The sequence below is a fragment of the Hyla sarda genome, chromosome 3 (assembly GCF_029499605.1).
Source record: "Hyla sarda isolate aHylSar1 chromosome 3, aHylSar1.hap1, whole genome shotgun sequence".
In the NCBI taxonomy this organism is placed as follows: Eukaryota; Metazoa; Chordata; class Amphibia; order Anura; family Hylidae; genus Hyla; species Hyla sarda.
In genome coordinates this window covers 235,797,963-235,813,471 of record NC_079191.1, presented here as the reverse complement: position 1 = coordinate 235,813,471, position 15,509 = coordinate 235,797,963, and the positions used below count along the sequence as shown (strand labels likewise).

The 15,509-nt window shown below is 42.8% G+C and overlaps 1 protein-coding gene across 3 annotated transcripts in view; it reads left to right on the top strand.

Annotated features, from left to right (window-relative positions):
* The first annotated feature begins 267 nt into the window (after window positions 1-267).
* SCML4 (Scm polycomb group protein like 4) overlaps window positions 268-15,509 on the top strand; it is a 144,279-nt gene continuing 129,037 nt past the window's right edge. Inside the window, exon 1 of one of the 3 annotated variants that reach the window (XM_056566252.1) lies at window positions 268-764. The gene's annotated coding sequence lies outside the window, so the exon portion shown is untranslated. The remainder of the gene's footprint in view (window positions 765-15,509) is intronic. The other 2 variants (XM_056566249.1, XM_056566253.1) reach the window with 2 other exon arrangements.

Sequence of the window (15,509 nt, the reverse complement as noted above, 5' to 3'; positions counted from 1 at the left end):
AATAATATTACATTCACAATGGCTTAGGCAGAGATTATCCCAATGATGAATTTTCTGTCTAGTGATGGCAAGGCGGTCCGCATATATATACACACACACATATATATATATCCTGTATGAAGACCACAATTGCAGGCTGCCATAGTCACTTGCATCCTAGTCTTTGTATGTATGTTTGTCACTAGTGTCATCTAGGAAAATACAGTAAATGTGAGTGTGTAGAGGACTTGGCTGCTGCATTATGAGGACAAAGACATGGTTACAGTCTGGTTTCTATGGCAACAGGAGATGTAGTAAAATCTCCAAAATGTTGTGATGTGTGTGCATTGTGTGTAGTGGGGGATTGTGCTGCAGAACATGGATGTGAGTGCAGAGCTGGCAGGGCGCAGTGTGTGACTCCATTCCTACTTTGGTAGAGGGACATTTTTTGGCTGACACAACACACAGGCCCCGTTTTGTGCATAAAATGTGTGTGTTCCGTACGAGCCAGTGGTTGGCTGCCTTTCCGGACATGATGTGGTTGAATCTGTCATCGTAATGGAAATTCATTGCTGTAGCTATGGTAAATGGAGTTTTCTGCCTGTGCTGAATGCATTAGTCTAATGAGATGTTTGCAGCTGGAGAGCTGAGCTGCTGGAGGAGACTTCCAGCCTGAGAAGAGACACGAGAAGATGGCTCTGCTGTGTACAGTCCATGCCCTGGCGACCAGCTGTCCTCCCTGCCACTACACCCTGTGAGGGCACTGCCAACTGCTCTGCAATAAGGTAAGGGGAGACTGCCGCCTGCCATTTGTCTGGTGTTGGGGATGGACGTGTGTGAGGGCAGTCTGTCAGTTTTGGGCGGTAAATGGATCTGGTTTCACACATATGAACATATGAAATGGAGCTGGCATATGTGATTCTGGTGCACACATAGAATCAAAAGGGGGTTGAGCCCCTGTCCTTTTAAGGGACTTGCCCTATAATGCTTTTACTGACTGGGACCACCATGGGGTCCCATTCAGCTGAGGTGACTGCCAGAGGTCCATTACCCCAAGTGCCCTTTTTTTTTCTCCCTGCCCCCAAAATGTCTGTGCACTTCCCTGTTATGTAGAGCAGTGTTTCCCAACCACGGTGCCTCCAGCTGTTGCAAAACTACAACTCCCAGCATGCCCGGACAGCCTTCGGCTGTCCGGGCATGCTGGGAGTTGTAGTTTTGCAACAGCTGGAGGCACCCTGGTTGCCTAAACTCTACAGCGGTGTTTCCCAGATTCATATACCTTTTCCACCATCACACATGTTAGGCTGCATTCACATCTCATTTTTGCAATACGGTTCCCGCATCCGGTTTAAACCGTATTGCAAACCGTAATGTAAAGACATTTCACAGAAAACCGTATGCCAAACGTAGCATCCGGTTGTGTACGTTTTGCATGATTTACGGTTTTATCCATTGTTTTTCCCCGTACACAAAACCATAGCCTACTACGGTTTTATGTCCGGGTGAAAAACCGGATACAGCCCGTATACGTTTAAAAAAAAAAATGGTGGTCTTTGTGAACCGTAAGTGCGTACGGTTCCATCCGGTTTGCACAATACCGTTTTGCAGTTTGCACATGCGCAGTGCACACCAAAAGTTCTTCCCACAAATAGAACAAGAAGAGTTTATGTGTGACATTTCATAGAAAACCGTATGCCAAACGTAGCATCCGGTTGTGGACGTTTTGCATGATTTACGGTTTTATTTATTTATTTTTTATTTATTTATTTTTTTTCCCCCGTACACGAAACCGTAGTCTACTACAGTTTTATGTCCGGGTGAAAAACTGGATACAGCACGTATATGTTTATTTTATTTTTTTAAATGGTGGACTATGTGAACCGTATGTGCGTACGGTTCCATCCGGTTTGCACAATACGGTTTTGCAGTTTGCACATGCGCAGTGCGTGTCGAAAGTTCTTCCCCCAAATAGAACAAGAAGAGCTTTATTTAATTAAGGACAAACATAAAACCGTATCCGTTTTTTCCCGTACACAAAACCGTAGCCTAGTACGGTTTTATGTCCGGGTAAAAAAACTGATACAGCCCGTATACGTTTAAAAAAAAAAAAAAAGGTGGTCTATGGGAACCGTACTGAACCGTATGTGCGTACGGTTCCATGCGGTTTGCTCAATACGGTTTTGCAGTTTGCACATGCGCAGTGCACGCCGAAATTTATTCCCACAAATAGAACAAGAAGAACTTTATTTAATTAAGGACAAACATAAAACCGTATCTGTTTTTTTTTTCCCAAAAACTTATTAAACCGTATGCAACCGAACATCCGTTTTTAAACTGTATACGGTTTATAACTGTAGAGAGGTCTATACGGTTCTGTCCGGTTTTGAGACATACGTTTTTTTACAAAAAAACTGATACGGGAACCGTATTGCAAAAACGAGATGTGAATACAGCCTTACAAATATATTGGGGGTGTGTATAGATACTTATTTATAAATACATGTTCTATGGGGTATACTAGCTGTCTTGTTTAGCATTGTGTCTAATAATGATGCATCAGATTACATAATGCTGCTAAGTAAAAATAATATATTATAGTTCCAGATGCAGAATTGTGGATGAGTAGTATCAGCATGCAAGCACTGTATTCGTTCTAGCTTATTGGTCATACGAATACATATATGAATCATAGGAAGGCTACGATTCTTCCAAGTGAATGAGCTTGTAAACCAGTGTTTCCCATCCGGTATGCCTCCAGCTGTTGCAAATCTAAAACTCCCATGAATCCTCTTGCTGCGGGTCAGGTGTTTGGTCACTCCAGCTGGACGTGTAATCAGGCTGCTAGGGCTAGGGGTTACACATGTGAACTCATTAGACCAATGTTTCTCAACCAGCGTGCCTCCAGCTGTTGCAAAACTAAAACTCCCATGAATCCTCTTGCTGAGGGTCAGGTGTTTGGTCACTCCAGCTGGACATGTAATCAGGCTGCTTGGGCTGGGGGTTACACATGTGAACTCATTAGACCAGTGTTTCCCATCCAGCGTGCCTCCAGCTGTTGCAAAACTACTGGCATGCTGGGAGTTGTAGTTTTGCAACAGCTGGAGGCACCCTGGTTGGGAAACAGTGTTGTAAACTGACTTGCTTGAGCTATAATAGTATATATATAATAGTAAGTGTCAGCCTCATGTTAGAGCTGTTTGACTAGTTTTGTAATAGAAAGGAAAGCTCCCTAGATCAGTGGTCTTCAACCTGCGGACCTCCAGATGTTGCAAAACTACAACTCCCAGCATGCTGGGAGTTGTAGTTTTGCAACATCTGGAGGTCCGCAGGTTGAAGACCACTGCCCTAGATGGACAAGGCCTTTTAAGGGGATTGTATGTCCTGCTGGTCATTTGATTGTTCCCTTGTATACTCCAGGCTGGGAAATGCTGTAATCTTCACTAATACAGCTTTACTATCAGCTCTTGTGATGTTTTCATAAAGCCATTGCATACTGAAATGCTTGACAGATGACAACCATATAGCAGGGAGGTCAGACTGATCCTTATGTTTGTTTCTGCAGTCAAATATACTAAACTTGGTAGAAAGGAATGAGAATGTGAGATAAAGGTGACGGATGAAGTTGGGTTTGCCTATGCAACCTTGTATGGTCAAGAAAGCATGAATATTGCTTCTCCAAATACAAATATTTGTATGGAATTTAGAAATGTGTAAAACAGCATTAACAAGCGATGGCTATTCAGTGTCTGCTGCTTTGTATGTTTCCATATGTGTGTGTATATATATATATATATATATAAAAATATATATATATTATATATATATATAAAAAAAAAATATATATATATATATATATAAAAAATATATATATATGTATATACATATAAAACAAAAAAATATATATATATATATATATATATATATAAAATATATGTGTATATATATATATATATATATATATATATATATATATATTCGAAATGACTAAATGGCAGCAAGAGTGTTGTCCTTGTCTGTTCCACTTGGCTATACATCACAATGCACATAATATAAGCCGAATATGCAAACTCACATCTAGTAACCTAGCAACATAAATAGCGTAATGCCATCCCGGTAGTAATGTGCTTCAGACAAGTACATATAGAGCAAGATGGAATTCATTCATTGTGTCAACAATGAGCTTTTGTATTTTTAGTGCATTTTAAATGAGAGAACAAGACTAGGTATTAGATTTTATGTACAGTCTATAGAGTTTGTATTTTTTATTTATTGGCATCTCTATACTAGCAGTATCATATTTTATATTAATACCTATTTGTTGTCCTGGCTATAGGAAGAGGTAGCAATGAGGACTGTTCATCTTTACATATATATCCTGCCCATTCCCTTTTCCAATTTAGCTGACTTAAAAGGATATATGGGGTTGTAGTTTTTATTTTTATAATGTCTGCTATTATTTTTGGGTTGTTGGTGTTCATATTGTGTAAGACAAGTACTAAGGAAACCTATATAAGGTAAATTGGGAAGCAGCAGGGGTTCTCTCTTATATCCACAACATTTTAAATTTGGGAAGCCAGATTCTGCAGTGCTTCCCTCCTGTGACAAATCTACCCCCCCCCCCCCTTTCCTGTCAATATGAGGAACAGAGGAGCCTGACTGATATACAAAGGAAAACCTCAGTTAGCCTCTGTGGCGCATTCAAATCACCAGGCTCATTTGTAATGTCTAACATGTTAATATTGCGTTTTCTACGGAAAGCGACTGCTTTGGACGGGATGTGTCTGTAAAGCGTTAAATACTGTCAATTTCTGCTCTTTCTTATAGTAACTAAACCTTTTAGTGGCTCAACATATGAAGCATTACAATCTTTATTTATTACATAGCATTAGTAATAATATTTGTAATAATGTTCTGATTAGTGGGGGTGTCTGACCTTTGGGACCCCTGTCAATCCCAAGCATGAAGAGACTGGGGTCCTTTTAAATATTCTTGCTACTGGATGAGAATTGCATGTAAACTAGGCTTTGTTGCAGTTCTTTATAGATTGGGGTGCCTCTGTTCTGAGGGTCGGGGAGGATACCAGTAGTTAGACCTCTCCCAATCAGGAATTGATGCCATATGTCTTGTCTGTAGTTATGGAATGAAACATTCCTTGCTTCTGTATTTGCCCAAATCTAACAGTCTTCATTGAACCAGAGCCCGTTAAGTTATGAAAGCTCAGCTGCAGGGCTGCCATCAGAAATTTCGGGGACCCTTACCCATCTCAAGGCCGGGCCCTTCGCAGTGTCGTGCCACCTTGGTGCCCCCATAGGTAGTTATAGGCCCCCTTTGTGCCCCCATAGGTAGTTATAGGCCCCCTTTGTGCCCCCATAGGTAGTTATAGGCCCCCTTTGTGCCCCTATAGGTAGTTATAGGCCCTCTTTGTGCCCCCATAGGTAGTTATAGGCCCCCTTTGTGCCCCCATAGGTAGTTATAGGCCCCTTTTGTGCCCCCATATGTAGTTATAGGCCCCATTTGTGCCCCCATATGTAGTTATAGGCCCCCTGTGCCCCCATTAGTAGTTATATGCCCCATGTGCCCCCACATACATCATACTGCCTCCAGCCATACACAGTATATTGCTAGAGGCAGTACATCTGTGCTCCGACCACTGATCCTTTGGTTCGGAGCCTATGGGTCAGTGCAGTAGCCCCCGGACCGAGGAGCAGTGGTTGGAGCATTGAAGGCTTCCTGCTGCAGTTAAGCAAAAAGAAAAAGAAAAAGAAAAAAAGAAAAATATCCTGCACAACTACCTAATACATGGGTGCACGCTGCTGTGGCAGATATAGAGTATACAAAAAAAGAAGATGGCAGCAGCACACTTGGTCAAAAAATGGAGGCTCTTAGCGCACTTTTTCAACGTGTTTTGAACGTGTCCTCCCATCCACCACGCGGAGGTGGCCTCATTTCGGATGGGACCCTAACACAAATTCTGAGCCTAACACTCCTAAAACTCACCTCTGCTGGGCATATAGCCTCTGCATTTACCTTCCCAGCCAGCCAGTTAGTCACGTGTCTTTTTGGCTGCTCCTCTGCTCCGGCTTCTTAACTTCTTGTCACTCACTGACTGACGGAAAAAAAAAAAAAAGTGTCAGTCCTGGCCAGGCCTCCCTGGGGTCCGGGCCCCTTACTGGGGTACTGGCTGTACTCCCCCCTGATGGCGACCCTGCTCAGCTGTGATTGGTTTTGATGGAAAGATCAGACAGTATTTAAGATATGAAAGCTGAATTGTGATTGGTTGTTATAGGCAAGGCCAAATAGTATTGATTTCAGGCAGATTAATACATTTTGGCCATTGTTGCATAAATAGTCAGATTAAAAATTTGGAATTCTAGAAAAGCTAAATGACCACTCTTGGAGGTATAGGGGTGGCTGTGGTGATTGTCATTCAACTTCTACATTTGTACCACCCGGACAGTTTTAGGATTTAATGGACAATGCAGTCCAATCTGGTTATTGACCCATGTAAAAGGGCCAATGATCAGTGATGAACAAGTTTTTTGTTTTTTTTTGCAGCAGGATTTATTATTGTTATAGACTGTTAATTGTCCCATGTAAATGTGGATTGTGCAGCTAACAATACAGAAATTAATGGGCCACTGACAAACATCCCAGCAGTTGTTTGTGTGCTCTGGCCGGCATAGTCATTGAGCTGTGTGATTAAATGAGCAGTGATCAACTAGATCGGTGATCGATATCGGGGCCTGCTCAGTCCATGTAGATTGGCCTTTAGTTGTCCAGTGGGCTGTCCTACTCAGTGATTGACAGCCTTTCTTGTATAAGTATGTGTTCAGAAATCAGAGATCATTCAGAGATCTGTCAAAGTAAGAACACCCAATGGACTAGTAAAGATATAGTGAGAAGAGGACTAGAAGGGACTTAAAGGAGAACTATGGCAAAAATAAACTTATCCCCTATCCACAGGATAGGGGATATGTAACTGATCGTGGGGGGTCTGCCCGCCGGGCCCCCCCCGCGGTCTCTGGAATTGGACCCGACGGTCAGTGAGTTGCACGTGCTGCAGAAAGCACACGCTCCATACATTTCTATGTGAGCGCCGAAAAGACCTGAGTACAGAACTTGGGCATCATCGGCGCTCCCAAAGAAATGAATGGAGCGTGTGCCGTCTACCAGTAGATGACACATTCTTCTCAGTAAGAGGGATGGGGTCCCGGTGGTCAAACCGCCCCCCCCCCCCCCCCCCCCCGTAAGCAGCTACCTACAGGATAAGTTAACTTTCGCTGGAGTATTCCTTTAAGTGAGTTGTTAAGTGGGGAAAAAATAGGGGCAGACTGGGTAAAGAAAAACTTTACTCTCATCCCTGATGTCCCTGTTGAACTCCGCTTCTTAGTCTCAGTTTCAACACATGCAAATGCCTACTTATGTCTATTAATGTTTGCATCGTCATCACTTTCACAATGTGTTTCTAGGAAGGTAAATGTCAAGTTATGGGCTTTAATGTAAGTTTTTATTTATTTTTTTCCCGTTCCCCACTCGAACACCAGGCTATGATGATTTTCACCCAGTCTATAACTGCATGTGCTGGCAGTGGTACTGAGAGCATCTTTGTGGCATGTTTTAGTTTGTGTCTAGCAGTGTTCACTGACATACATAGAGCCATGTGGGCCCCAGAGAAAATTTATATATAACATAAAAGCGTACACATATAAAAATGAACATAGGTAAGACAATTTTTTATGCATGATAAAACTGTGTACCTCTAAGCACAGTCATACACATTTGGTACAGTTATCAAATACTAGTATACAAGGAGCAGATTTTATCACTATACATACAGTCATGACCGTAAATGTTGGCACCCCTGACATTTTTCAAGAAAATTAAGTATTTCTCACAGAAAAGGATTGCAGTAACACATGTTTTACTGTACACATGTGTATTCCCTTTGTGTGTATTGGAACTAAACCAAAAAAGGGAAGAAAAAAAGCTAATTGGACATAATGTCACAGCAAACTCCAAAAATGGTCTGGGCAAAATTATTGGCACCCTTAACTTAATATTTGGTTGCACACCCTTTGGAAAAAATAACTGAAATCAGTGGCTTCCTATAACCATTAACCCCTTCAGGACCAAGCCCATTTTGGCCTTAAGGACCAGAGCGTTTTTTGCACATTTGACCACTGTCACTTTAAACATTAATAACTCTGGAATGCTTTTAGTTATCATTCTGATTCCGAGATTGTTTTTTCGTGACATATTCTACTTTAACATGGTGGTAAATTTTTGTGGTAACTTGCATCCTTTCCTTGTGAAAAATCCTAAAATTTGATGAAAAATTTGAAAATTTTGCATTTTTCTAACTTTGAAGCTCTCTGCTTGTAAGGAAAATGTATATTACAAATAAAAAAAAATTTTATTCACATATACAATATGTCTACTTTATGTCTGCATCATAAAAGTGGCGAGTTTTTACTTTTGGAAGACACCAGAGGGCTTCAAAGTTCAGCAGCAATTTTCCAATTTTTCACAAAATTTTCAAACTCACTATTTTTCAGGGACCAGTTCAGGTTTGAAGTGGATTTGAAGGGTCTTCTTATTAGAAATACCCCACAAAAGACCCCATTATAAAAACTGCACCCCCCAAAGTATTCAAAATGACATTCAGTCATCATTTTAACCCTTTAGGTGTTTCACAGGAATAGAAGCAAAGTGAAGGAGAAAATTCACAATCTTCATTTTTTACAATGTTCTTGTAGACCCAATTTTTAAATTTTTACAAGGGGTAAAAGGAGAAAATGTATACTTATATTTGTAGCCTGATTTTTCTCGAGTAAGCACATACCTCATATGTCTATGTAAAGTGTTCGGCGGGCGCAGTAGAGGGCTCAGAAGGGAAAGAGCGATAAGGGGATTTTGGAGAGTACGTTTTTCTGAAATGGTTTTTGGGGGGCATGTTGCATTTAGGAAGCCCTTATGGTGCCAGAACAGCAAAAAACCCTCACATGGCATACCATTTTGGAAACTAGACCCCTTGAGGTACGTAACAAGGAATAAAGTGAGCCTTAATACCCCACAGGTGTTTCACGACTTTTGCATATGTAAAAAAAAAAAAAAAAATTTCCACTAAAATGTGTGTTTCCCCCCTAATTTCACCTTTTTGCAAGGGTTAATAGCAGGAAATACCCCCAATATTTGTAACCCCTTCTCTTCTGAGTATGGAGGTACCCCATAAGTTGACCTGAAGCGCACTATGGGCGAACTACAATGCTCAGAAGAGAAGGAGTCATATTTGGCTTTTTGAGAGCAAATTTTGCTCGGGGGGCATGTCGCATTTAGGAAGCCCCTATGGTGCCAGAACAGCAAAAAATATCCACATGGCATACCATTTTGGAAACTAGACCCCTTGAGGAATGTAATAAGGAATAAAGTGAGCCTTATTACCCCACAGGTGTTTCACGACTTTTGCATATGTAAAAAAAAAAAAAAAAATTTCCACTAAAATGTGTGTTTCCCCCCTAATTTCACCTTTTTGCAAGGGTTAATAGCAGAAAATACCCCCCAAAATTTGTAACCCCATCTCTTCTGAGTATGGAGGTACCCCATAAGTTGACCTGAAGTGCACTATGGGCGAACTACAATGCTCAGAAGAGAAGGAGTCATATTTGGCTTTTTGAGAGCAAATTTTGCTCGGGGAGCATGTCGCATTTAGGAAGCCCCTATGGTGCCAGAACAGCAAAAAAAACACACATGGCATACCATTTTGGAAACTAGACCCCTTGAGGAACGTAACAAGGGGTACAGTGAGCATTTGCCCCCCACTGGTGTCTGACAGATCTTTGGAACAGTGGGCTGTACAAGTTTTCATTTTCATGGACCACTGTTCCAAAGATCCGTCAGACACCTGTGGGGGGTAAATTCTCACTGCACCCCTCATTACATTCCGTGAGGGGTGTAGTTTCCGAAATGGGGTCACATGTGGGGTTTTGTTTTTTTTGCGTTTGTCAAAACCGCTGTAACGATCAGCCACCCCTGTGCAAATCACCTCAAATGTACATGGTGCGCTCTCCCTTCTGGGCCTTGTTGTGCGCCCCCAGAGCACTTTGCGCTCACATATGGGGTATCTCTGTAGTCGGGAGAAATTGCGTTATAAATTTTGGGGGGCTTTTTTCCCTTTTACCTCTTGTGAAAATGTAAAGTATAGGGCAACATCAGCATGTTAGTGTAAAAAATAAAAAATGTTTACACTAACATTCTGGTGTAGACTCCAACATTTCCTTTTCACGAAGGGTTAAAGAAGAAAAAGCCCCCCAAACCTTGTAACGCAATTTCTCCCGAGTACAGCGATACCACATATGTCGCCCTAAACTCTTGCCCTGAAATACGACAGGGCTCCAAAGTGAGAGCGCCATGTGCATTTGAGGCCTAAATTAGGGATTTGCATAGGGGTATTCTACGCCAGTGATTCCCAAACAGGGTGCCTCCAGCTGTTGCAAAACTCCCAGCATGCCTGGACAGTCAACGGCTGTCCGACAATACTGGGAGTTGTTGTTTTTCAACAGCTGGAGGCTCCGTTTTGGAAACAGTGGTGTACCGGACGTTCTTATTGGGGGAGGGGGGCTGTGTAAGGGTATGTGTATATGTAGTGTTTTTAACTTTTTGTTTTATTTTGTGTTAGTGTAGTGTAGTGTTTTTAGGGTACAGTCACATGGGCGGGGGATTACAGCGAGTTTCCCAGCGCAAAATTAGCTGCATCTCAAGATGCGAGAAACCCACTGTAAAAGCCTCGCCCATGTGAATGTACCCTGTACATTCACGGGGGTGGCGGGGCGGAGGGGGGCTTGCATCAGCTGTTGCAAAACCACAACTCCCAGCATGCATGGTCTGTTAGTGCATGCTGGGAGTTATAGTTTTGCAACAGCTGGAGGCACACAGGTTAGGAAACACTGAGTTAGAAACAATGTTTCCCAACCAGTGTGTCTCCAGCTGTTGCAAAACTACAACTCCCAGCATGCCCAGACAGCTGAAGGGCATGCTGGGAGTTGTAGTTCGGCAACATCTGAAGGGCCAGATGTTGCTTAACTAAAACTCCCAGCATGCCTGGACAGTCAGTGCATGCTGGGAGTTGTAGTTTTGCAACAGCTGGAAGAGCACAGATTGGAGACCATTATACAATGGTCTCCAAACTGGGGCCCTCCAGATGTTGCAAAACTACAACTCCCAGCATGCCCAGACAGCCAAAGGCTGTCTAGGCATGCTGGGAGTTGTAGTTTTCAGACTCCTAGAAGCAGCAGTGAAGATCTTCACTGCTGCCTCTGAGGACTACATACTTACCTGCTGGTCCCGTCGCTGCTCGTCCACGTGGCCGGTCCTGCCGCTGATCCTCGGTCCTGCCGCTGCTCCAGGTAAGTCCGCCGGTCCCCACTTGTTCCCCCCCGAATGCCGCAGGTCCCCGCGAGCCCCTGCAGCCTTCGTCCCCCGTTCTGCCCGACTTCCAGGGGCGGGCAGTGCGGGGGATCTGAACTTTCACCCCAGATCACTGTGATTGGTCCACAGGGACCAATCACAGTGATCGCTGACCAGGACCATCAATTGATGGTCCTGGGGGTGAAGCAGAAGTTGTCCCCTGCTGGAAACAGCGGGACTTCTGCCAGTTAACCCGTGCGATGCTGCGCATCGCCGGGTTAACTGAGTGTCATTTATAAACGCCGGGATGCGCGAACGCACTGCACAACCCGGCGTTTATATATGACATTCTGCGGGAAGGGGTTAATAAGCTTCTTAAACCTCTCAACCGGAATGTTGCACCACTTTTCCTTTACAAACTGCTCCAGGTCTCTCTTATTGGAAGGTCGCCTTTTCCCAACATCTCTCCACAGGTGTTCAATGGGATTTAGATCTGGACTCATTGCTGGCCACTTTAGAACTCTCCAGCGCTTTGTTGCCATACATTTCTGACGTATGTTTGGGGTCATTGTCCTGATTGAAGCTTTCTGACACTGGGCTGTACAGTGTGACCCAAAATCCATTGGTAATCCTCAGATTTCATGATGCCTTGCACACATTCAAGGCACCCAGTGCCAGAGGCAGCAAAACAACCCTAAAACATCATTGAACCTCCACCATGTTTCACTGTAGGTACTGTGTTCTTTTCTTTGTAGGCCTCATTCCGTTTTCGGTAAACAGTAGAATGATGTGCTTTACCAAAAAGCTCTATCTTGGTCTCATCGATCCACAAGACATTTTCCCAGAAGGATTTTGGCTTACTCAAGTTCATTTTGCCAAAATGTAGTCTTACTTTTTTTATGTCTCTGTGTCAGCAGTGGGGTCCTCCTGGGTCTCCTGCCATAGTATTTCATTTCTCATCGGATAGTTTGCGCTGACACTGATGCTCCCTGAGCCTGCAGGACAGCTTGAATATCTTTGGAACTTGTTTGGGGCTGCTTATCCACCATCCAGACTATCCTACGTTGACACTTTTCATAAATTTTTCTTTTCCGTCCAGGCCCAGGGAGATTAGCTACAGTGCCATGGGTTGCAAACTTCTTGATAATGTTTCGCACTGTGGACAAGGCAAATCTAGATCTCTGGAGATGGATTTGTAACCTTGAGATTGTTGATATTTTTCCACAATTTTGGTTCTCAAGTCCTCAGACAGTTCTATTCTCCTCTTTCTGTTGTCCATGCTTAGTGTGGCACACACAGACACACAATGCAAAGACTTTTTATCTGCTTTCAGGTGGGATTTTTATATTGCCCACACCAGTTACTTGCCCCAAGTGAGTTTAAAGGAGCATCACAATCTTATTTTTCCACAATTTTGAAAGGGTGCCAATAATTTTGTCCAGACCATTTTTGGAATTTGGTGTGACATTATGTCCAATTAGCTTTTTTTTCCTCTTTTTTGATTTAGTTCCAAGACACACAGAGGGAATAAGCATGTGTATAGCAAAACATGTGATACTGCAATCCTTTTCTGTGATAAATACTTAATTTTCCAAAAAAAATTCAGGGGTGTCAACATTTACAGCCATGACTGTATAACTACCATACCGTTGCTGACCAAACCCAGTATACGAAGGCAAGTATTACGAATAATACCAGTGTACACAGGACAAATTATACCAACACACCATGGCGCCCACCATTACATCACATAGTGATTCGATATTAGCACCACACTGCTACTGTATTAAATGTACTGTACAAAGTAAAATACACTATACAGTGGCAATACAGAGGAAGATACCAGCTGTAATCAGGTTCTGCAGACCATATAAGTGATTACAGTGCAGTTACATCCAGTGACTCAAAGGGTGCATTTTCTCTGTTTGAACATGTTCACTTTTCCTTTTCTTCTCCATCTGTTACGGGCCATCATATAGACTTGCTTCATCGGGCCAAGACAGAATCTGCTGGACAAACATTTTATGCTCCTCGCTCCAGTACCCCCCTTACCTCTATACAAACTCCCCATCTGCACTGCATCAAATAGTAAGGCTGGGTACACATGAACAGAAGCTCAAGCTGGCGATCCCAAGGGTGGCCAGTGCCAATAGCATTCACCCTTTGGATCTCCGGCCACAATTCCTGACAGAGATTCTGTTCATAGGAACCCATCCTAAAAGTGCCCACTTTGTGCTCCCCACTTAGCATTTATGCCGAATTTGTGCCCTTAATGGGGTACTTTGCCCCTAGACATGTTTTCCCCTTTTCAAAGGATAGGGGATAACATGTCTGATTGCAGGGGGCCACTGGGACCCCCTACGATCTCTGGGCCGACACTGCGGTGTTCCATGTTTGTGACGTCATGCCATGCCTTCTCCATTCATGTCTGTTAGAGGGGGCATGACAGCTGTGTACGAGCTGTCACGCCCCCTCCCATAGAATTGAATAGAGGATGTGTTGAGTGATGTCACGTAAACGGAAGTCCCAGGCTGGAGATCGTAGGGGTCCCACTATCAGACATGTTATCCCATATCCTTTATATAGGGGATAACATGTCTAGGGGCGGATTGCCCTCTGAGACCCCTCTGTGGACCCATAAATTTTGTTAGGGTCCCACACAGTGCCCCCATATAATTGTTAAGCCCCTGTGTTCTCCTACTTTATAGTTTGGCCACTCTGTGCCCCCATATAGTATTAGGCTCCCTCTGTACCTCCATTCAGATGTTAGGCCCCTATGTGCCTTCATATAGTAGTTGGGTCCTTCTGTCAGTCCATATAGAAGTTAGGCCCCTCTGTGCTCCTATACAGTATTGTGGCCCTTTTTGCACCATATAGTATTAGGACTCAATATGTGCCACTGTACAGTATTAGGCCCCTCTGTTCCCCATATAGTAAGGCCCTCTCTGTGTCCCTGTAAAGTATTGGGCCCCCATTTAAGGTGGAAAAAGAAACCAACAACTCACCTGTCACATCGTTCACCAAAACACCTCTCCCTCCTCCTGGCTTTCTGGTCTACTGCAGCTTCTCTCTGAGCTTACGGTGCAGGCAATATGGTACTGCTCAGCTGTGGTGTCCCTTCCAAGTAACTGTCACACACATACTAAGGCAAAGTATCCAACAGGCTTCAAAAATGCCTTATGCTTCCCATAGAATCCTTACCAATGAAGATTCTAGACTTTATTGCCATCCATTCAGATGTTAAATTCACTCATTGTAGAATAAAAAGCTGTGTACTAATTCCCCCAGGGTCTCCTATCAGTCTTTACTTTCTGGTCCCAGTCGGCAAGAAACATGTGACCGCTGCTAGGGATTAGCTAAAGCGTCACATGTTCTGTGTATAGAGAGACCATAAAGTAGATACTGGCGGCTGGTCCAGGACCCTTTGAAACAAGAGCAGTAGAGGATTGATGAGGTGAGTATGTCTTTGTTTTCTAGTTTATTTTACAATGATCCTAGGCTTAAAAAAAAAAAAAAATGCCAGACACTGCCTTTAAAAAGTATTTATACAATCATTACTTCTGTCCTTGACCTGTGTGGACTGTTGGAGCTTTTCCTTGCTTCTCTAGACATTAACATGATGACAGATTATTGATGATAGCCATTAAATATAGACCTATCATTTACTGTTAGTTGTACTTTCGTTACAAACAGCTTAGTAAAGTATATTTTTCCCATGGTAAGTAGTTTGGCTCATACTAGTAAATGCATCTATCATACAGTATACAAAATCTATAGATATTATATTATATAGTAAAGTAATCCCTTCCTGATGACTATTTATTCGGATGGGATGGCCTTAGTTTTCAACAAATATCATTTTTTGCAATCTTACTAAATTAGATGTAGAATGCTAAGCAGAGCTAACCAAACAATAAAGTAACATTTTTATGTTACCATTTAATTACTCCTACAGGTAGATTTTGCATTATGTTTTACAATAGTTTGATATCTGGCTAGAATAAAAGAATTTTACTGTATTGCTTTAACCACTTGATAAGAACTGTTTGGGACCTGGAGGATCTGGCCACCTTCTTACTATCTCCAGCATTTGTTTAAAAATGACCACTAAAGTTGGATGCACACAT